Source organism: Delphinapterus leucas, chromosome 4 (genome assembly GCF_059928025.1).
Source record: "Delphinapterus leucas isolate spDelLeu-1000000601 "Yukka" chromosome 4, BTC_Dleu_Yukka2, whole genome shotgun sequence".
NCBI classification, from domain to species: Eukaryota; Metazoa; Chordata; class Mammalia; order Artiodactyla; family Monodontidae; genus Delphinapterus; species Delphinapterus leucas.
Window position 1 is genome coordinate 99,156,683 of NC_143132.1, and position 23,416 is coordinate 99,180,098.

Below are 23,416 nucleotides of genomic sequence, written 5' to 3' on the forward strand. Positions count from 1 at the left end.
AATAACTTATAGTAATCTCTCATGATCCTTTGTATTTCTGCAGGGTCAGTTGTTACTTCTTTTGTTTTTTTCATTTCTGATTCTATTAATTTGAGTCTTCTCCCTTTTTTCTTGATGAGTCTGGCTAATGGTTTATCAATTTTGTTTTTTTTCCTCAAAGAACCAGCTTTTAGTTTTATTGATCTTTGCTACTGTTTCCTTTTCATTTCTTTCTGATATGATCTTTATGATTTCTCTCCTTCTGCTAACTTTGGGGTTTTTTTGTTCTTCTTTCTCTAATTGCTTTATGTGTAAGGTTAGGTTGTTTATTTCAGATGTTTCTTGTTTCTTGAGGTAGGATGTATTGCTATAAACTTCCTTCTTAGAACTGCTTTTGCTGCATCCTATAGATTTTGGTCATCGTGTTTTCATTGTCATTTGTTTCTAGGTATTTTTTGATTTCCTCGTATTTTTTGATTTCCTCTGTGATTTCTTCAGTCATCTCTTGGTTATTTAGTAGTGTATTGTTTAGCCTCTATGTGTTTGTATTTTTTATAGACTTTTTCCTGTAATTAATATCTAGTCTGATAGCGTTGTGGTCAGAAAAGATACTTGATACGATTTCAATTTTCTTAAATTTGCCAAGGCTTGATTTGTGACCCAAGATATGATCTATCCTGGAGAATATCTCATGAGCACTTGAGAAGAAATTGTAATCTGCTGTTTTTGGATGGAATGCCCTATAAATATCAGTTAAGTCCATCTTGTTTAATGTATCATTTAAAGCTTGTGTTTCCTTATTTATTTCCATTTTTGATGATCTGTACATTGGTGAAAGTGGGGTGATAAAGTCCCCTACTATGAATGTGTTACTGTTGATTTCCCCTGTTATGGCTGTTAGCATTTGCCTTATGTATTGAGGTGCTCCTATGTTGGGTTCATATATATTTACAATTGTTATATCTTCTTCTTGGATTGATCCCTTGATCATTATGGAGTGTCCTTCTTTTTCTCTTTTAATAGTCTTTATTTTAGACTCTATTTTGTTTGATATGAGAATTGCTATTCCAGCTTTCTTTTGATTTCCATTTGCATGGAATATCTTTTTCCATCCCCTCACTTTCAGTCTGTATGTGTTCTAGATCTGAAGTGGGTCTCGTATAGACAGCATATATACACGTCTTGTTTTTGTATCCATTCAGCCAGTCTATGTCCTTTGGTTGGAGCATGTAATCCATTTACATTTAAGGGAGTTATCGATACGTTTTTCCTATTACAATTTTCTTAATTGTTTTGGGTTTGTTATAGTAAGTCTCTTCCTTCTCTTGTGTTTCCTGCCTAGAGAAGTTCCTTTAGCATTTGTTGTAAAGTTGGTTTGGTGGTGCTGAATTCTCTTAGCTTTTCCTTGTCTGTAAAGGTTTTAATTTCTCTGTCGAATCTGAATGAGATCCTTGCTGGGTAGAGTAATCTAGGTTGTAGTTTTCTCACTTTCATCACTTTAAATATGTCCTGCCACTCCCTTCTGGCTTGCAGAGTTTCTGCTGAAAGATCAGAGGTTAACTTTATGGGTATTCCCTTGTATGGGAATACAAGGGAATTCCCTTGTATTAATTGTTGCTTTTCCCTTGCTGCTTTTAACATTTTTTCTTTTTATTTAATTTTTGATATTTTGACTATTATGTGTCTAGGCATGTTTCTCCTTGGATTTATTCTGTATGGGACTCTCTGCCCTTCCTGGGCTTGATTGACTATTTCCTTATCCTTATTAGGGAAGTTTTCAACTATAATCTCTTCAAATATTTTCTCAGTCTTTTTTTTTTTTTCTCTTCTTCTTCTGGGACCCCTATAATTCAAATTTTGGTGTGTTTAATATTGTCTCAGAAGTCTCTGAGACTGTCCTCAGTTCTTTTCATTCTTTTTTCTTTATTCTGCTCTGTGGTAGTTATTTCCACTAGTTTATATTCCAGGTCACTTCTCTGTTCTTCTCCCTCAGTTATTCTTCTATTGATTGCTTTTGGAGAATGTTTAATTTCATTTATTGTATTGTTCATCATTGGTTTTTTTTTTGCTCTTTAGTTCTTCTAGGTCTTTGCTAAACATTTGTTGTATTTTCTCCATTCTATTTCCAAGATTTTGGATCATCTTTACTATCATTACTCTGAATTCTTTTTCAGGTAGACTGCCTATTTCCTCTTCATTTGTTTGGTCCGGTGGGTTTTTACCTTGCTCCTTCATCTGCTGTGTATTTCTCTGTCTTCTCATTTTGCTTAACTTACTGCGTTTGCGGTCTCCTTTTCGCAGGCTGCAGGTTCATAGTTCCCGTTGTTTTTGGTGTCTGCTCCCAGTGGGTAAGGTTGGTTCAGTGGGTTGTGTAGGCTTCCTGACGGAGGGGACTGGTGCCTGTATTCTGGTGTATGAGTCTAGATCTTGTCTTTCTGGTGGGCAGAACCATGTCCTATGGTATGTTTTGGGGTGTCTGTGAAGGTATGATGATTTTAGGGAGCCTCTCTGCTAATGGGTGGGGTTGTGTTCCTGTCTTACTAGTTGTTTGGCATAGGGTGTCCAGCACTGTAGCTTGCCCAGTCATTGAGTGGAGCTGGGTCTTAGCATTGAGATGGAGCTTTCTGGGAGAGCTTTCGCCATTTGATATTATGTGGGGCTGGGAGGTCTCTGGTGGTCCAGTGTCCTGAACTTGGCTCTCCTACCTCAGAGGCTCAGGCCTGGCACCTGGCCACAGCACCAAGACCCTGTCAGCCACACGGCTCAGAAGAATGGGAGGAAAAAAAAAGAAAGAAAAAGTACATAAATAAAATAAAATTATTAAAATAGAAAAAAGTTATTAAAAATAAAAAAGGAATAAAAAAGGAAGAGAGAAGGAAAGAAGAGAGCAACCAAACTGTAAAACAAATCCACCAATGATAAGAAGCACTAAAAACTATACTAAAAAAAAAAAAAAGGGACAGTCAGAACCCTAGGACAAATGGCAAAAACAAAGCTATATAGACAAAATCACACTAAGAAGCATACACTCACAAAAAGAGAAAAAGGAAAAAATATATATATATAAAAGAGAGCAACCAAATCAATAAACAAATCTACCAATGATAATAAGCTCTACTACTAAACTACGATGAACATAAAACCAGAAACAAATTAGATGCCGAAAACAAACCCCAAGTCTACAGTTGCTCCCAAAGTGCACCACCTCAATTTTGGGATGATTCGTTGTCTTTTCAGGCATTCCACAGATGCAGTGTACATCAGGTTGATTGTGGAGATTTAATCTGCTGCTCCTGAGGCTGCTGGGGAAACTTCCCTTTCTCTTCTTTGCTCGCATACCTCCTGGGGTTCAGATTTGGCCCCGCCTCTGTGTATAAGTTGCCTGAGGGCGTCTGGTCCCCTCCCAGACAGGAGGGGGTTAAAGGAACGGCTGGTTAGGAGGCTCTGGCTCACTCAGGTCGGGGGGGGGGGAGGGAGGGGTATGAAATGCAGGGCAAGCCTGTGGCGGCAGAGGCCGGCATGACGTTGCAACAGCCTGAGGTGCGCCATGTGTTCTCCCGGGGAAGTTGTCCCTGGCTCACGGGACTCTATCAGTGGTGGGCTGCACAGGCTCCCGGGAGGGGAGGTGTGGATAATGACCTGTGCTTCCACACAGGCTTCTTGGTGGCCATAGCAGCAGCCTTAGTGTATCATGCCTGTCTCTGGTGTCCGTGCTGATAGCCGCGGCTTGTGCCCATCTCTGGAGCTCGTTTAGGCGGTACTCTGAATCCCCTCTCCTCACACACCCCAAAACAATGGTCTCCTCCCTTTTAGGCAGGTCCAGACTTTTTCCCAGACTCCCTCTCAGCTAGCTGTTGTGCACTAGCCCCCTTCAGGCTGTGTTCACACAGCCAACCCCAGTCTTCTCCCTGGGATCTGACCTCTGAAGCCCAAGCCTCAGCTCCCAGCCCCCGCCACCCCCCCAGTGGGTGAGGAGACAAGCCTCTCATGCTGGTGAGTTTTGCTCGGCATGGATCCTCTCTGTGGGAATCTCTCTGCTTTGCTCTCTGAACCCCTGTTTCTGCACTCTCCTCCATGGCTCCAAAGCTTCCCCCCCACCCCAGTCTCCACCAGTGAAGGGGCTTCCTAGTGTGTGGAAATTTTTCCTCCTTCACAGCTCCCTCCCCAAGGTGCAGGTCCTGTCCCTATTCTTTTGTCTCTGTTTATTCTTCTTTCTTTAGCCCTACCCACGTATGTGGGAAGTTTCTTGCCTTTTGGGAAGTCTGAGGTCTTCTGCCAGCGTTCAGTAGGTGTTCTGTAGGAGTTGTTCCACATGTAGATGTAGTTTTGATGTATTTGTGGGGAGGAAGGTGATCTCCACATTTTACTTCTCCACCACCTTGAAGGCTGAGAGCGAGACTAGAATTTTATTAGACTGAATCCATGTGGGCTCTTTCAAGATTACTTGGGAATAAAATTTTTAATACGTAACTATTTATCCATATGAAAATAACCAGAATTTTAAACAACTTTAACTTCTGTATACTGAGTTTTCCCTCCCTGAAGAAGTGGATAATACTATGTACTTATATTTATACATTTACATCTTAAAGTGATTTTTATTTTGTAACCCAAGTCTTTTACAATCAGAGGAACTTATAACAAGAAGTGATGAGACTGTGCAATATGCCAAACCAACTTCCCAATAAAGATTAAAATATTTCAGGGACTGAATCACTCTTGGAGGTCATCTATCCCACCTTTCTCATTTGCCAATTTGAAAACTGAGGTCCCAAACAAAACGAATGAAAAACTGTTCAGGATCATATGGTTAATTGGCAAAACGAGATCAAGATCTATGTTCTCCTGATTTCTCACCTAGAATTTTTACAATATTATGTGCTTTTGTTGTATGGTTTTAGCCATTGTAGGTGCTATTATGTAGTGTTGGCAATTTAGTGTATCTCAAATTAGTCTGTCAATAAGATTTTTTTTATCTAAACAGACACAACATTGACTAACCATTCTTCATAAATATGAACTTAGACTTCAAAAGTGTGTGTGTGCACACACGCGCGCATGTGTGTGTATGAGGCCTAAATGCAAATATAGAAAGTTTCCTGTAATCTAAAGGCAGCAAATACAAAGCTGTCCATTCAAGATTTAGTCAATGGAGATTTTTTTGAAGAAAATATATCAAAGAAGTAAAATAAATTGGAAGTTAACAGTTATATTTCAAACAACTAGATATTAACTGAATTTTTAAAATCTGCTGATGACTGAGGCATAAAAAAACTATAATTTTCTGGAGGGAGAAATGCCTCAATGAACATGGGAGAAAAACTGGTAATTAAAGAGAAAATCTGTGGTATGGCATGTAAAATTTTTTCTGCATTATTTGCTCTGGCCCTCCACCCTAATAAACGAGTTATTGTAAAATCAAGGTCAGTTTCTCATACTAACAGTATTCCCACAGCATCCTCCCACTCATAGTACCTTTGTTCCAAAGCCATGTGAATAAATGCTGTTATCATGCAAAGAAATGTGAAGTAACATATGCATCTGTATTATCTATGAATCAATGTATTGAAACTTCTCTGGGTATGCTAAAGTTGGAAATATTTGTGGATCATTTGTTACACATCTCACAATAGTGGAAAATTCTGCCAATATATTGGGGTTTTTTGGGATTACTTTTTGCAGTATGCGGGCCTCTCACTGTTGTAGCCCCTCCCGTTGCGGAGAACAGGCTCCAGGCGCGCAGGCCCAGCGGCCACGGCTCACGGGCCCAGCCGCTCCGCGGCACGCGGGATCCTCCCGGACCGGGGCACGAACCCGCGTCCCACGCATCGGCAGGTGGACTCTCAACCACCGCGCCACCAGGGAAGCCCCAATGTATTGTTAAAAATTAATGCTGGCATTACAAGAGGGCCCTGAGTTGTTTTCAGTACGAAAGCTAATACATTTTATATTAGCATTTCTGCTTGGAAAATTCCTAACTAAGCTGCCAAAGGGGGTTAATAAATTTGAGTTAGAAAACAAATTTGTTATTTTTTATATGCAGCCTCATGAATATACTGTTTAATATGTATTAGTAGATCAGTAAAATTTCCTTGAATTGTTTGATTGTATCAGGACCTAAAAATCACTCTCAGAAATGTTTTGACAATACATACACTTAATGTCTTGAGCAATTAAATTATCATGTTTCTGAGTATATACTTTGATTAATACCTTAAGTTCATGATCCAGAAAGTTCACCTTGATCTGTCTTTCAGGCTACAACATAGATTTCCCCTTTAAAATATATAATGAACAAGATTTATCATCTCTGAAGGGTACAATATTGAAAATAAATAGTTGCATAAAAAATAAAATGCTATCCCGTTTCACATAAAGAACCTACTATTTCCATATAATTTAAGTCTTAAACTAAAGATATGAAATATTGACAAAAAAGAACTGATGGCATAATTACAAAAGATTAAGCACATTCTAAGTACCAGGTAATAATAGTATAAATACTTATTATTAAGCTTTAATATGATTTTATTCGTGACAGATATTATAGTCATGTTTTTAGATGAAGACACTAAAACTCATCTTTTGAGTAACTTGTTGAAGCTTACATAGTTCTCTGCACTAGTAAAATGCTCTATGTATTTCAAAATACATCATTACTCATCACTCTATACTGGGGCAGAACCTCTGGATACATGGCTCAGGGTCCACTCTTCCAAAACAGACTAAATCCTCCACACCACTTATTCCTGCCTGTACCAGTTAATATTAAAGTGTGCATGGCCCTGACCACCTATCTTCTATCACCCTAAGTGTTCTGATCTTTCTTATTACCTGAATCCTAAACTTTTTCATTGTACTCTCAAGAATTGTGCACCATAACTAAGAAATCCTCTAATAACTTTAGTCTCTCATCTAAAAGTTCTCTCTACTTCCATTCTTTCTTTCAATGACTCATTATTGAGAATATCACTGGACTGGTGGCTGTTCAATAATTTTCTTGAGTGACTGATTTTTTGGAGATTTTGGGGTTTGTTTCAGTGTTCTCTGTTATCTCTGCAGATAGTATTCAGAGATTATTGTTAATTCCAAAGTTTTAAAGAAACCCTGCTGCCATGGTCTGAATGTTTGTGCCCCCCTAAAATTTCCATGTTGAAATCCTAACCTCCAAAAGTGATGTGTGATGGTATTAGTAGGTGGGGCCTTTAGGAGGTGATTAAGTCATGAGGGTGGTACTCTCATGAATGGGATTAATGCTTTTATAAAAGTGATCCCACAGAACTCCCTAGCCACTTTCACTATGTGGAGGACACAATTAGAAGTCTGCAATGCAACAGCGGGCCTTCACCAGGACCTAACCATGCTGGTACCCTTTTCTTAGACTTCCAGCCTCCAAAACCATAAGAAATGAATTTCTGCTGTATATGAGCTCCCCACTTTGTGGTGTTTTGTTATAGCAGCCCAAATGGACTAAGACACTTCCCATGTTCTTCTCACATCCTTGTGATTGCCCTCATTTATTCCTTCTACAAACAGTTCATCAACTGGCATGAGGTTTATTTTCCTTAAATTCCAAGTCCTGCTATGTGTCTGTGCAACTTCTATGAGCAGCTGAATATTCCATCAATCCTTCTGTTTGGTGAAGTCCTTAGCCTATTCATAACCACTGACCTTCTAATCTTTTCCAGTTCAATCAGTCATTACCACGCTCACACCTGGAACCCTGTCAACAAATTAAGTCAATCCAATTCCAAGTATGATTCAGTCATCCTACTCTGAACCAACCCTTGGCTACTCCCAGTTTGCTCATTTCTCTGGGACTTCTTTTCAACCTTGTCAAGATGTGCAATCCATTTCTCTACTTTTTCCCACTTCATTAACATTATTTATAATTATCCTCTTATTTTTAATTTTCTCATTATCCAGCTTAGATTGCTAATTCGCAAAGATTCTTTGCTGGCCTAAATTTTTTCGAACCTTGTTTAAAAAAATCCCAATATTGAATGAGCCTAATTCTGGATATTCTCTACACTGGCATCTAAGCAAACTAGTACTTCTAGGAAAAAAATCATACTAAGAGGCAAATTGTTTCTTCCATAAATTTGTGGAAAAACAAATAGTAATAAGCCATTAGAAAGACTAAGCAGTGTTACCATCTCTCTGATCATTCTCTCTACAATGACTAAATCAATTTTTTTCTTTTCAGTCTGAAACTTCTAACTCTTCCCCTCATTCTCAGAAGATTACTCTGCTTTCCGATTTATAGAGACAATAGAAGTTATGAGATGGGGACTCCTTTATTATACAATTACTCAACACAAAATACTACTTATATCTAGCGGTGTTTGCCCAAACTACCATCCCCAAAAGCAGAATATGGGCAGCATCAGCAGTTTTGTGCAAGAGCTGGTGAGAAGATGCTACCAAGTGTTAAGAGCTTGGAATAATGAACCCTCCAACAAGTAACTCATGCCCAAAAGGAGAGGATTCTCTGAGTGAGAAAAGCAGAAATTGAGTATGTGAATTATTTTAAGTACCAGAAAAAGAAATTATAGTTCTGGAGTTGTGGGTAAGGGCAAAACAAAACAAACCAAAACCAAAAAAAAAAATGCTTGCAGAGTCAGCAAGTGATCAAACAGGGATGTGGTGGTCAGAGATGTAAAGAATCTCAGAAATATCCATCAAATTTCTTTTGCAAAGAAATCCACCCTGCGTGCAAAATTCAAATATAGCAAGGCAGAAAGTCTGGGAAAAAAGAAAAGGGAAGTTAATTTAGAAGGTAGAAGGGGCAGAAAGAAAGTACAGTGACAGTAAAATACAACCTATAAATTTGAGAGCACTTTCTTGAAAGGCAATACCTATAAAGATTTAGGAATATCTGGAAACAAGAAAGCATATATAAAACAACAAAAATATTCTGAGTGGATGTAAAGCTATGAAGTGGCTACACAGGTCACATTTTGACTACTTCATGATGATAATAGATGAGGAAATAATAAATTGTGAAACTTTGTAAAGTACCCTGGCTTTACCACCCTCTTCACAGAGAACTATAGTTATTCACATATGGGGAACAAAAAGGTTATTATGAGAATAAATGAAGTTGAATCAAATTTTGTTTATGATAAAATAAAGTCATTAGGAAAATAGGGACTACAGACCATATGAAACCATTATCTAATATGTTTAAATGAAATAAAGTAAATTAGTAAGGGGGGAGGGAGACGCAAGAGGAAGGAGATATGGGGGTATATGTATAGCTGATTCACTTTGTTATAAAGCAGAAGCTAATACATCATTGTAAAGCAATTATACTCCAATAAAGATGTTAAAAAAAAAAGATGCATCAGGCCAGAATTGTAAACTAGAAATAAACTTAAAAAAAAAAACCCAAAAACCTATATAGGCCTCAAAATAATTTAAAAAGTCAGAAATAGGATGTCTTGGGATTGAGACATCTCGATCAGATGTTGAAAAATTTGAGAACTGATAAAAATCAAGAAGTATTAAAAAATAAGGCTCATTTTAGAAATGAAGTTTAAATCAGGAGAAAAATAAGATCAAAATATACACCACAAAAAGCACAATAAATAAACTAGAAAATAGAAAAGGAAAATTGCGTTATTAAAATTTAAAAGAAATAAATGATTTGAAAGGAAGCAATAAATGCAAAGCATAATTAAAGAGGGTGCAACATGTATAGTTGGGATCTTTGCAAAGGAAAGCCAACTCAAGAGTTCAGGGCAGGTAATTAGCTAATAGAAGAAAACTTTCCTGAAATAAAAGGAGATGTATATCTATATATTGAAAGGTACACTATGAAACTCTATTCATTAAATATTTCTTGAATTATTTGATTCAATGAAAGTTTCTAATCTAGTTGCTGGTCTCTTCATACATGGAATGAGTTCACATTTATGAAAACTGGTTTATTCCGAAACAGCATTTTCTCAAGGTGTGTAACCTGTGCTAAATTTTTCTCAACTTTTAAGTGGTTGTAATCTCTGGACACTGTAATAACTTTTAGTTATGTCTAAATACATAGGAAGCAAATTCTTCATGAGAATGAAACTGCCTTAAACTTTCTCCAAAATAGTCAAAGACAACTAAAAATCCAAGATCATGTGTTTGAACAATCTGTTGTCTTATACTCTTGCTCTCATTCAAGCAATTGCACTTTTTAAAAGAATTTGGTCATGTAACATGTATGAAGGAAAATCATCTCTACATCTGCTTTTCAATTAGTTCATTCAATTTGCTGAGCCTGCTCTTCTCTCTTCGTTTTCTAATTATGACAGAGAATCTGAAACAGATGGAGAAGAAACATGACCTACTTGGAAATTCAGCAGCCGGGCCTCTAAGTTTTGTAGAGCAATATCAACACTAAGGAAACATCAATTCAAGTGGATTCCAATATGCAATTGAAGTCATTAGTATGGATCGTGTCAAGCTTTTAAGCATTTACCTTATTTACTGAATGACCTAATGTTTCTAAGTGGTAATGGGGAGAGGCTGGAGTAGGAAGATAAGGATAGACTCTAATAAGAAGGTCCTTAGGGCACCCACCTGAGTTTCAGAATTACTGTCAAATAAATATTTACTAGTGTCCTTTCTCTTATGTGTAGACAATAACTATAGATATAGGTGGCTGACTAAAAATTAAGTGCTAAGCTGCAATCAGATACTGAAACTGAATTCCAATATTCTCTTTAGTGAATCTCCCATGATATATATTCCATACATGGAATATTTTATCTATGTGCATATTAATTATAACTATTAAAATAATCACTGAAAATATATCTCCTGATCTACAGAATATATGAAATGTATGTTCTCAGGTCCTTGTGCTAGATACAAAATAAATATGAGTAATGTGAATTAAAATTCCCATGAATGTATCATTTTGCAAAATGAGCTTTACAAATTCCATGTTTTCTGCAATCCAGAAAAGAAAAAAAATGATTACCAAACCAAATGATGATGCTGAAACAGTTTATCAGCTGAATGATGGCAGTCAGCAATTAAGAATAGTCAAGCTTTGCAGAAAGCAGCAAGATATTTAGAGGAAAGGTACTTTACAAATATTATGAAAAAAGGAAAAATGTCTATGACTCTTTTGTGTTTTTAGAATAGGGAAATAAAAGAAAAGAAAATTTTAAAAGTAAAAGCACCAGAATACATTTTAAATTTTATAAAATAACAGTAAAAGAGTACTATGAACCCTTAACTTTTGTCTTTTTAGATTTTAGAACAATAATAACATAACTAGGACTTGGTTGTAATTCTAGTTCTAGCACATCCATTTACAATTTATTTTATATTTCTAAACCTCAGATTTATCATATATAAGTGGACTCCTATGATAATGAAATGAGGTAATCAATGTACGATAATAGGCAAACCAAATGGCACACTGTAGCTTCCCATAATAGGTGTTCGATAAATACGGGTTTGTTTTTCTTGTTTTCCTCTATTATAATCCATTTTTCCAAAGTATGAGTAAATGAAAAATAATGGTTACACCCACCACTTCAACAATGATTATATTCACAATCAATTCTGTCCTATCTCTAATTTTAGATAAGGCCATAACATAAATGACTTACCTTTATTTTTAGATTAATTGGCTAATAAAATAATGTCCATGGAAACCATAAGATACCAAAGGAATGTAGATGCAAATAAGTTAATGATAATGTAGAATTTGTATTAGTTATGGTAATAGAAGTTCCTATACAGATAACCCCAAAGTAATAGTTTAATGCAATATAAGTTTATTTCTTTTTCACTATTCTGATTGTTGATGGTAAGAACTGTCACTGTGCTTCATAGTCCTTTAGGTGTTTAGTGAGTTAGGAGTTAGAAAATACGCTTTTACATTTGGCTACTAAAATTTCCTTGAGAGTCACCCTCGATTCAGCAAGGACTGAGAAGGACAAAGAGACTGTTGAAGTCATGCAGCAAGTTTCGTATAGAAATGGCATGGAAGAGGCGTGCATCACTGCTCTTCATAATTCACTGGCCAAGGCTTAGTCATTTGGTCATAACTAAGCTCAAGGGAGACAGGGAGAAAAGGGAAACTGGTTTTTCTGAATTTGCTAGTTAATCTGTGCCTAAGAAATAGTGAGAACTAAATATATAAATAGGAATAACAGTAGCTTTTATATGGCTATGTGTGTAACATAATTATCAAAAAAGTTTTCCATGTGTGATAGAAAATTTAATTTAGAAATACATATATTCATTACAAAATGAGAAGTCTTTGTCAGTGCATATTAATCACCCCAGTGAGTGTTCAGTATTGGATCAAAAAGCAAGGATTTTTTTTGACTATATATATTATTCTGTACTACCACATATGTATATAACAGGTGGGGAAGCAAATTAATAACCTTTATAATATGTGTTAAAGATAAATACAGCAACTTTCATCATTAATGGCTTTCTGGGGTGGGTGAAAGGGAATAGAAGTATTAGTCCCAAAATAGTAATTTTGCAAGTCTTGGAGTTAGATATCTTAATCCAACTATAAGCACGTTTTAAAGATTTTAAGGTTTGAGATATCAAGCTAAGGAACAAAAGAAATACTTCTAAGGTAATTAGGGGAAAAATTGCTCCATTAAAAAAAATTAAAACTATCTTCATCAACTTTCCCTGATATATTTAAACATTTCACTTAACCACTTAAATTTAGCTTTATAAAAAGTGATAAGATTTTTCTAAATAAAATAATTTGACTCCAAAAAGAATTTATTTGAACACAGAAAACAAAATTAATCTTTTCAATGAGCCATTATTCTCTATTAAATCTAGTATTAATAAGAGTCATTTGAGATCTTATACTGGTTAATGTTAGAACTCCTACAATTCAAGAAAAGAAAAAAAGAAGGCAATCCAATAAAAAGTCATACCATGATTTAAGGATTAAAAATAATTAAGGAATATGACAGGCATTATTTAAACAGAGAAAAAATAGGTTATTCTAATAAATGTTTTTAGGTCCTTTGAGGAATGTAAAAGGAAATAATATTACTTATTAATTTCCTTTAAATTATTATTAACTTATATACTCACATTTTCCCCAGTTTTTCGTTTCTTTGTTTTTGCTTTATTTTATTTATTTATTTTTCGTGCCTGTGTGCCTAAGAGATTTAGAGGGCAGTAGGTTGTATTTGTCTTTTGGCCATTGACATTAATGAAGACCACTACTGCCAGGAGTTATTTCCTGTCACAAATAAGTAGAATGTGAAATTGTATTTACATAGGTTAAAATTAAGCTGTTTTCAAAATGAGAGTTTTATACAATCAATATATGCACCAATAACACTAATAAAAATTTTCCAAACATAATTTTAAATGATACTGCAGAGTATATTAATAAAATCGGCTATAATTTTAGGCAATAGTTATTGTTCAAATCCTCCAATTAATGACTCCCAGTGGAGAACATTTTATTTCCTACAGGAAGCTTCAAATGTCAAAAAAGATGGAGTCTGTTAGAGAAAGATTAAATTAGTATGTTGGATTTCAAAAAAGTTCATAGCTTAATTCAGTTAACTTTGCTAAAGTGGTCTGTGCGATTTGTAGTCAAGCCTTGTCAAGTAAAAGTTTACGCAAATCAAAATGCTTTTCTAAATCGTTTAAATGCATAAGTTAAATGTTTTGACAATATGATGCTGTTGCTATTATTTCATCTAAGTTTCAAAAGGATTCATTAATGATGCTTTCCACAGACTACCATACAGTCGCCTAAACACTTTTTTAGTTTCAGTGATGGTTTCAGTCCAAGTTTGGGAGATTAAAAAATCAACATGTATTCTTTGTCCAAATAACATTGATACCAAGTATTATCACAGTTCATAAACTCTCTGAGCCTTGCTCTTTATCCTTCTAGTAGACTCTGTGAATGATTGCAAATCCCCAATATTTTAGATAGATAGATACATACATACATAGAAGATAGATGACAGATAGATATTATGTATTTATATTTAATAAATGTATATCAGTCTTTATCTCTCTATATGTAGTTATTTGCAGAGATAAAAAAGGACAAACCTTTAGCTAGACTAACCAGGAAAAAGAGAAGCCTTAAATTCTTAAACTCAGGGATGAAAGAGGGAACATTATTACTGACCTTCCAGAAATAAAAAGGACTATAAGGAAATACTATCAACAGTATGCTTATGTGCATGTACAGATGTACACACACATATTTGCAGCCAATATTCGTCAGGTAAAAAAATGTATAGTTATGGTTTTTGATTCGGTTATCAAGAATCAGTCTTGTGGCTTGGAAGCAAAGAAATCTAAATGATACTGTATCATTGTCAGCAAGGTGAGGGTGAACTAGTTTCATAGATTCTGAAGGAGGGGCAGGAAGTACCAAATCTGGTTGGTTGACATTTGTTTGAGTTCCCAAACCTGAAACTTTTAACAGAATTTCTTGGGTTTGAGGAACAAAATTAAAACAAATTTAGAGAAACTCTCAGATTTATTAAGTCAGAATTTCCTGGAGGAAGGAATTAAATATTGTGATTTAAACATTAGATCCAGGTATTTGTTATGTAGTCAGAGCAGATATATTCCTGGAGGGGAAGTCTTCGTGTGAATGCATAAGTGTAAGGTGAATGGTAACAAAGCTTCAGTTCTGAGTTTTAGCTTCCAGATTTTGAGAATGTAAAGCACCAGTCACAGAGCACACACTCAATTAAACCTATAATATCATCTACCTATCTATTGGAAATCTGAGCATACAAACACAAACAAGCTGTATATTAAATATGCTTCATTTGAGGCTACACATACAATTAATTCATAATGTTTTTTTTGTTTTGTTTTGTTTTTTGTTTTTTTGCGGTACGTGGGCCTCTCACTGTCGTGGCCTCTCCCGTTGCGGAGCACAGGCTCTGGACGCGCAGGCTCAGCGGCCATGGCTCACGGGCCCAGCCGCTCCGCGGCATGTGGGATCTTCCCGAACTGGGGCACGAACCCGTGTCCCCTGCATCGGCAGGACGACTCTCAACCACTGCGCCACCAGGGAAGCCCATTCATAATGTTTTAAATTAAAAATTGGAAATGGAATTTAAAGTAGATGTGTTTAACATAAATCTCTATTTCCACAGGTAGAAAGAGAGAGAGAGAGAAGGGAAGGGGAGAGAGGAGAGCTGAAAGGGAAGAGATGATGGTATTAGAGAAAACAGGCATTTCATCCTCAGTGTCACCATTTTATCCACATGGGTCTTCATGCAATATAAATGCTATTATTTTTCTGTTGTTGTTTACTTTAGTGCTTACATTCTACTGATTTAATACACAATTTGACTTAAAAAAAACTCTTTAATTTTCAAGCTATTTCTTTTGTCTGCATATTTCTCAATATAGCTACATAGATATGTCAAATTTAAATATTTTCCATAGCATATACATATGTAATTATGGCTATTTTTATATCTCTTAATAAAAAGAAATAGCTTAGGTATTAAATAATAAGATCACATAAAGACTCTCATGAGAATTTATGGCCATAAATCATGCTTTGAATTTTCAAATATATGAGATAATTGATATGAGCCTCTAGATTTACAGCCTGAGAAATCGACTTTTAATTATTTTTTTTATGTAGAATATTTTCAGTGTTTTTGTGAGTGAAAAGAATAGAAAGAAACTGAAGCTATTACATATACGTTAGTCTCAAAATACAGTCACCCAATGGAATTACTCAGGTTACAAAAGGTCCTTTCCCATATACAAGCAAGTATCTCCTCAGATTGAATCACAACTGCTGTGAAACTCTGTAACAGATAGAACTCCAGTCTGTCATTTAATTACTATAAAGAAAAAAAATACATGATCTTTTGATTTATGGAGATGTTAATAATAAAATATCAGTCACAAAATTGTATTTTCTTTTTTTTTAATGGAGAATACTCTTTATTAGTAGAAATCAATAAGTCATCATATGACTTTATACTTTATGTCCCAGGTCTAGAAACCATACAATTACTAAACTAACTCCTCCCCACTATTAGAAGCAATCACTGGACAGTGCAAAGTTACCCCTCTCCTCTTAGCATCCAGGTCAGGACAGTATACATAACATCAATTTGGATGAAATTCATCCACAGACACTGATTCAAAATATGACAGACTTTGCTGGCTAAGAGAATGTGCAGAACTCTATTTAAGAATTTAGAGGGACCTCCCTGGTGGCGCAGTAGTTAAGGCTCTGCACTCCCAATGCAGGGGGCCTGGGTTCAATCCTTGGTCAGGGAACTAGATCTCACATGCATTCCGCAATCAAGAGCTCACATGCCACAACTAAGGAGCGGTAACTAAGACCTGCTGCAACCAAATAAATAAATAAATATTAGAAAAAAAAAAAAAGAATTTAGAAAAGACTGCAAAAAGCTGTGGAAAATCTAATAGACCCATTCCCCGGCTCTAAACCCTTTTAGTCCCTTAAAATTGCTAATACTACAATCTCAGACAATTCTAATGAGAGGAAAAATGAGCAAAATCACCTTTTGGTTTTTAATTATCTTATTGGTTTTCTTAAAAATAACAAGTATTTAATGTAACATGCAAATAGAAGTATATTTTCAAACGTCAAAAGAGAAACTTGGAAAATAAAATGAAGAATTTTCCCAAATAAACATTTTGGTACGTACCCTTCCTGACTCTCTGCACCCATACCACATAGGTTTTTGATTTATAACTAGAATCACACTATATATAGTTTATCTAGAATTTTTTGACTTGTCAGTACATATGAAAAATTTGTTTTTCGTTGCTATATTCGTTGAACGCAAGAGTCCCTGACACGTAGATAGAACTCAATTTACCTCATGCTTCCTAACATCTCAACAGCACCCTATTACACAAATGTCCCATTGCTCAATTATTTCCTTCCTGATGAAGTTAATTTCAAACTTTCCCGATTAAAAAAAACAAGACTCAAACTGGTTATATCCAGCTCAGATTTCTCCCCTGGGCTTCAAATTTGAAATGACCACTATATTTCCACGTCTAACAGACATCGAAAGCTTCACACAGCCCAAACTGCAATTCTTTAGTATCCTCCCCATTCCCAGCCCCCAAATCCCTAAACCTTCTCTTCCCTTCCCTACCACCACAAATCCACTTACTTAAACCAAAACCTCGCATTCTTCAACCAGCCAATCCTGTCAGTTCTACCTTCTAATTTTCTCCGGATATTTCTTTCCCTCCATGCCAGCCTTAACCCAAGCAACTTCATCTCGTTTAGATTAATGCAAAAATATCCTTCTTCCCTTCTTGCACCCCATTCCCCGTAATCTATTCTGCACAGAGCAAAACAACTTCATTAAAAGACAGAGTTAGGGCTTCCCTGGTGGTGCAGTGGTTGAAAGTCCGCCTGCCGATGCAGGGGACACGGGTTCGTGCCCTGGTTCGGGAAGATCCCACATGCCGCGGAGCGGCTGGGCCCGTGAGCCATGGCCGCTGAGCCTGCATGTCTGGAGCCTGTGCTCCGCAACGGGAAAGGCCACAGAGGTGAAAAAGACAGAGTTAGATCAGGTCATTCCTCTGTTAAAACCTTTCAATCATTCCTCAAAACTCTCAGAACAAAACCCAAACTTCTATCAGAACCTGTAAAATTCTAAAACGTCTCCTGCCCACCTCTCTAAATGGGCCAAATCCTCTTACTGAACCCAATGCCCTAAACGGCGCGGCCACGTGTTCACCGAAACATGCACTTCCCAGGCCCAAAGCCTCCCCGTTCCTTTCAGAGCAGGGGGACAGAAAAGGCACCCACGCGATCCTGAGCACCATCTTCCTCTCCTTACGTCTTTCCCTCTCCTCTCCTACCCAACACCCGCCTTCCACCTGCAACGGCTCAATCTACCACCTACCTTAAAGATGACGTAGCCGACGGACGTTTCAAACAGCACCAACATGGTGAGGATGGGTCAGGGCGCTGCGCGGCCCGCCCCCGAGCTCTTATATCAGTGAAAAAAGACCAAATCTGCAGCTCCCCAAGGCCTGCAACGCCGCGGCTGGCCAAGCACCAGGGCGCCCACCTTCCCTCAAAGAACCAGCCCACGTCGCCTAAACGTTCCACACTGCTCTACAAGCAGAAGGTGTGAACGCGCTTCTTCTCCAAGGCTTCTGGGATAACACAAAATTGTATTTAATTCTCTTCTGTATCCTCTTATCCAGTCCCCTTCCCCTTTCCACATCCTTGCTCACAATGGCCCACTCCCAATTAAAAGTAACCATAATTTGTAGTAGGGAGAGGCCTTTTTGTAAAGTATCCATTTATTGAGAATTGATAAAACATTACTGAGATTTGTTGCTAATGCTGTTAGAAGGGGATCATATCTGAAATTGTAGGACTCTCCAACATTGTCATAAATTTGCTGAAAATCTGATCAGGTTTTATTATTTCTTTTCAGTGACAAGTTCTAAATAAGTTCTAAATATATATGATTTGTATTATATCCTCTTCACACTATCTGGAATTTGATATATTTCCCGCATCACAGGAATTTTTCATTAAAATAAAATATTAAATGGGAAAATGATGGATATTTACCTCAAAGTCAAGTCAGGATTCTGGGATTATAGCTTTAATAACAAAAATATGTGATTTTCATGAGACTGATGAAGTTATTTGGGTTTGGAATGTCTTTTGCCTAATAATGACCTTAACATGTTTGAAAAATGAAGATATTTTGATATATGAAAATAGTTGCTGCTTATGAAGGTTAATAGATAGCATTTAAAATAATTATAAATTTCATAGATTTTCCAAGGGGTTAATTTCTAATATCTTTGAATCATTATGTCACAAGTTTTTCTTAATAATTATATCTTAGTTTTCTGATAAAATGATGTAATAGCATTTAATTCAACTTGATTCTTTATAATAACAGATAGACCTCATATTTTATTTAATAATATGTAAATTATTACGCATCTATTATTAAAATATTGTAGTCTTTAGATAACATAAAATATTATTGTCTTGTCCTTTTTGAGATCAATAATGGATTGCCATTAAATTTTATATCATATAAATAAGATGCCATTTCATAAATTAGTGAAAACATCATAAATATATGAACATTGCTTGTTACTTATTAAGAACCCAATCAAATGTAATGATTACATAGTAAAATTTTTTGAATTAATTAAAGTATCTTTTTCTTCTTTCCCTTACAAAATATTTGTCTTAATTTATACCATATTAATGAGTAAGTCATAAGGAAACAATTATTGTACATACACTTTATGAAAATTCTGATAATTTGAAAGTTATTTTTATTGGCTTTAAATTAAAGGCAAGCTTTGTAAAATACACATTTAAATAAGAAAGAAAGAAGTGTGTGCTCATGGAATTTTTTTTTCTCATAGGGAAAGTAGTTGTCACATTCCTCTTTATGTTTCTTTCCTCTTTTGGAAATCAGCTTCTTTTCCCCTTCTTTGCAACCTTTAACAATAGGACTAAATCACAGAGCTTTAACCCATTACCTCATGTATGCACATTCTCTGCCACTCTAGACCTTGAGCGATGCTGAAGGTGGTCTATGAGAGAATGGAAGCCAAATAGAATGAGTGCAAAGGCAAGCAGAGGAGACTCAGGAGGTATTTTCTGTTGGAATCCTGGGAACCCACATAAATATAGTGTAATTTTGGCATTGTAGAAATAGAAGCAGAATACAAGTAGGCAGGGATTGGTTCAGACATTATGGTACCTCACCTTTCTTCGAGTCCTATGTGGCACGGAAGGGATCCAAAGGTTCTAGGGAGGAAGGTCAAACATAGCTGAGATTTGGGAGACAGCCCTGACCTTCAAAGGGTGGTGTAGTTGAGTGAAGAGACCTTGAATTAGAATCTGTGGAATGTATAGTTTAGGCAAAGACCATATAGAGGACAAAGCTAAGAATCTGGTATTTGCAGAACCAGGGAGAAGTGCAGGGGACAGACTGGAAGATAGTGGACCCTGACTACATCCAGATAAGAGACCATACATTAACTGTAAATAGTTTTTATTAGGAGAAGCAGCGATAGAAAGTTGAAATGAATCCAGGAAATGGACTCACAGTGGATTGAGCAGGCAACAGAAAAAGACTGTACAAATGATCAATCACTCTTTCCACCATGAGGATATATACACCTTCTTTTGTCCCTAGATGCCAACATGGTATGCCTTAAATCCTTGGGTTGCCTCTGGATTTGGGGGTTATTGTCTTTTAACAAAAATGAAAAAAATCAGCCATTATTTGAGCATCTCTTCTTTCCCATTCTCTATATTCCTGCTTAATCAGGTATGTGTTCAGCTATCTCATACTATCCTTCATACTATTTAACCTCTCATATCTTCCATTTGTCTACCTAGACTACATTTTATACAATCTATGTTTTTCAGTTTTTGTTCCTTTAGCTGTGTTTAATCTGCTAGCTGATCCATCATTGAGGTCGAAATTTGAACTACCCTATTATATTTTCATTTCATTAAGCTTTTCTTCAAATATTCTTCTCCCAAGCTTACAATTTTAGTCTTATCTTCTAATGCATCAAATGTACCAAACATATTTATTTTATATTTAATTCAGGTAATTGCAATAGCTGAAGTTATTTTGGATCTGTTTCTGCTGTTTCAGTGAATTAGGTATATTAGAAAGTTCAGGATACAAAATTTACTCAGAGTTTGTCCCATGCTATAAGTGCAGTGGTGAGTAAAATCTGTATCATATTGTCCCTTTCTTTGATGTTACTAGGTTTGTCTCTTTTCTTCCTGTCAAGATCTACTTCTTTTTTCTTGACCTTCATTCATTTTGACCCTTCCTTTATTTTGTTGACTACTTTTTCCCTATTTTTAATCCTTCACTCCTTCCAACCTTCTCATTCCTCATGCTGTACCTATCTCTTCATTAGGACCATCACCTCCTTTCATATGTCTGTATCTGTGATTTAAGGACAAATTACAGAATTTCAAAGTGAATCAAGTAAATTTCCTACAGGTCTGTGATTGTAAGAAAGGTGTGTAACTAAGTGTAACCAAATCAGTAAAGCCATATGTGTCTTTCTAGCAGACACTATGGTCCATCACTGACTTTCTATGTAGCCTGAAATAAATAATTCATCTTAGTATTCTAGGTCCTTCACTCAATAAAATTACATAACTGGTATTTATGGATATATAAGTTTTCTGGGCCTTAAGTTTCTGTAAGCTCCAACAATAGATTAATAAAGATTAGTAGAAGGCATGTCCTTATTCATTTACATACTGATGTCATTCCCTCAACATTGATCTAATATTGATAGAAGACAAAAATATTAAGTGAAAAGGACTTAAAATTTCTGGAAATATTAAGAATATATTATATTCTTATACAATTTTCCTTTTTATAATGCTGCAGATGAGAGATATTGTTCATAATTTTAGTGATAGAGAGCTTTTCTCCTAAAGAATTGGCATTCATCATCTTTTCCAACAATGACAACTAGATAACTGCTTATGTTTTCCTGTTGTGCCTTGTTTTCTATGAAACTCTGGGACATCTGAAGCTCATGTATAAAAAGGGCATTAAGATGCATGCTTGGTACCTTTGCTATTTTCTTCTTTGACTATGATTTTCTATTTTTGTTTTACCATTTAATTTTCTATGACTTTCCTGGTAAGCCATCAGCCTTGAAACATTTGCATGAAGAGAGAAATATATGTATACACATACATATGTATGTGTGTGTATATATATATATATATATATATATACACACAAAATGGCTTGTAAATGGGAGATTCTGCAAATAATTTAGAAGGTTCTAAAAAGTCAAGTAATCCCACATGCATTTGACATTTTTATAATGACAACAACCATTATTTCTTATGATCCTTTTTTTCTTTGGATCAGAGATTGATATTAGCTGAACAATGTAACAGCAAACCAAATTCTGTTTTCACCTGTGTTATCATGGAAATTAACTTAAAATTTCAAAAATATAACACAATTTGTATTTTGATTGTAACATAGTTTTCATAAACTTATAGAACTATGTCAATATAGAATAGAAATGAACACTATAATACACGAACACAAAGCAATCTTAGAGATGAATATATATAAAAGTCATGTTTTTTATCCATCTAAATCTTGTCTTTTTCACTTTATCCAGAATGTGATTGACATTACAGAAAATCATCTTAAACAAAGAAATGTTATCTATATGTGGATGAGGTGGGGAGGTTTGATTTCATGTGTCACTGAATAAATAGAAATTTATTTTATACTTCATATCATTGGAGGAAATTGTTATTGCTTAATTAGTAAAAATCTGGTTTTCCCATGCCCTATCACGTCTTGTACTAGATATAGGATCAATTTTTAGATAAATATTTTTAGAAATAAAAGAATATATATGTATATTATATTTGTTTTATAATAGATAAGGTATAGGTTTTCTCTACTAAAATCTAATTAGCCATCTCTAGTGTGATAGAATAAGGGAATGAAATCCAAGGCTCCCAGAGAAAGCTATCAAATTGATGGATTAATGGAGCCCAATTCATTCAGGTTTTCTGATTCGTTTTTTCACTTAGTTCCTATATTTTTCATTTTATACCATTCTGTTTAAGAAATGTTCAGTTTTTTAATCTTTAAAATTGAATTATATTTATAATTAGTAAGTATCAAATAGTTCATTTAAGAATACAGTTTTCTCTGCTAGCTATAGTATTTCAAATTGGTTTATTTTCTACTTTTAAAATGTATCATCTAATTATATTAATAATTTATATAGTTTATTTATTAATATTATAGACAATTAAAGAATAAACCAATGGGAACTTCTGTAATTAAAGGGAGCTTATTTTCTTCCAAAGAAAGGAGAAAATTATAGAAACTTTAATCTCTCAGAAAGTTTGGCATACAAAATATCAGTAAGCATTTCAAGTTTCAATCTCAAAATACTCCTAATTTCTACCAAGAAGTGGTTAACCAGTTTATATAAATCATTTCTAATAAATTAAACTTACGTCACTGGAGAATGAAGACAAAACATAATTTTAAAATGAAACTCTAATATGAAGGTATTATTTCACTTCATCTATTAATGTGGTCTTCTGAAAAATTAAACTTTTAGTCTAAATTCTGTTTTCCCTCTAATCAAATGTCAGTAGATAAATTAAACATATGTCTTGGGGAATCTTGATCTTCTCTGGGGAGAAGGGGAAAAGATTACTGGAGCAAATAATTTGCAAATTTAAATTCACCAATGCTTACCAATTCTGATTTTTTGCATAAACCCTAGAAACATGGATCAGTGCATTTTTTTGTGGGCATATAAATTTGTAAGGTAAATGATATTGGTTCTTCAACATTAATGCACCTGAACCAAGAAAAAAATCTTTTATTATACTATTATCCAGAATGGTAGCCATGCAGATATT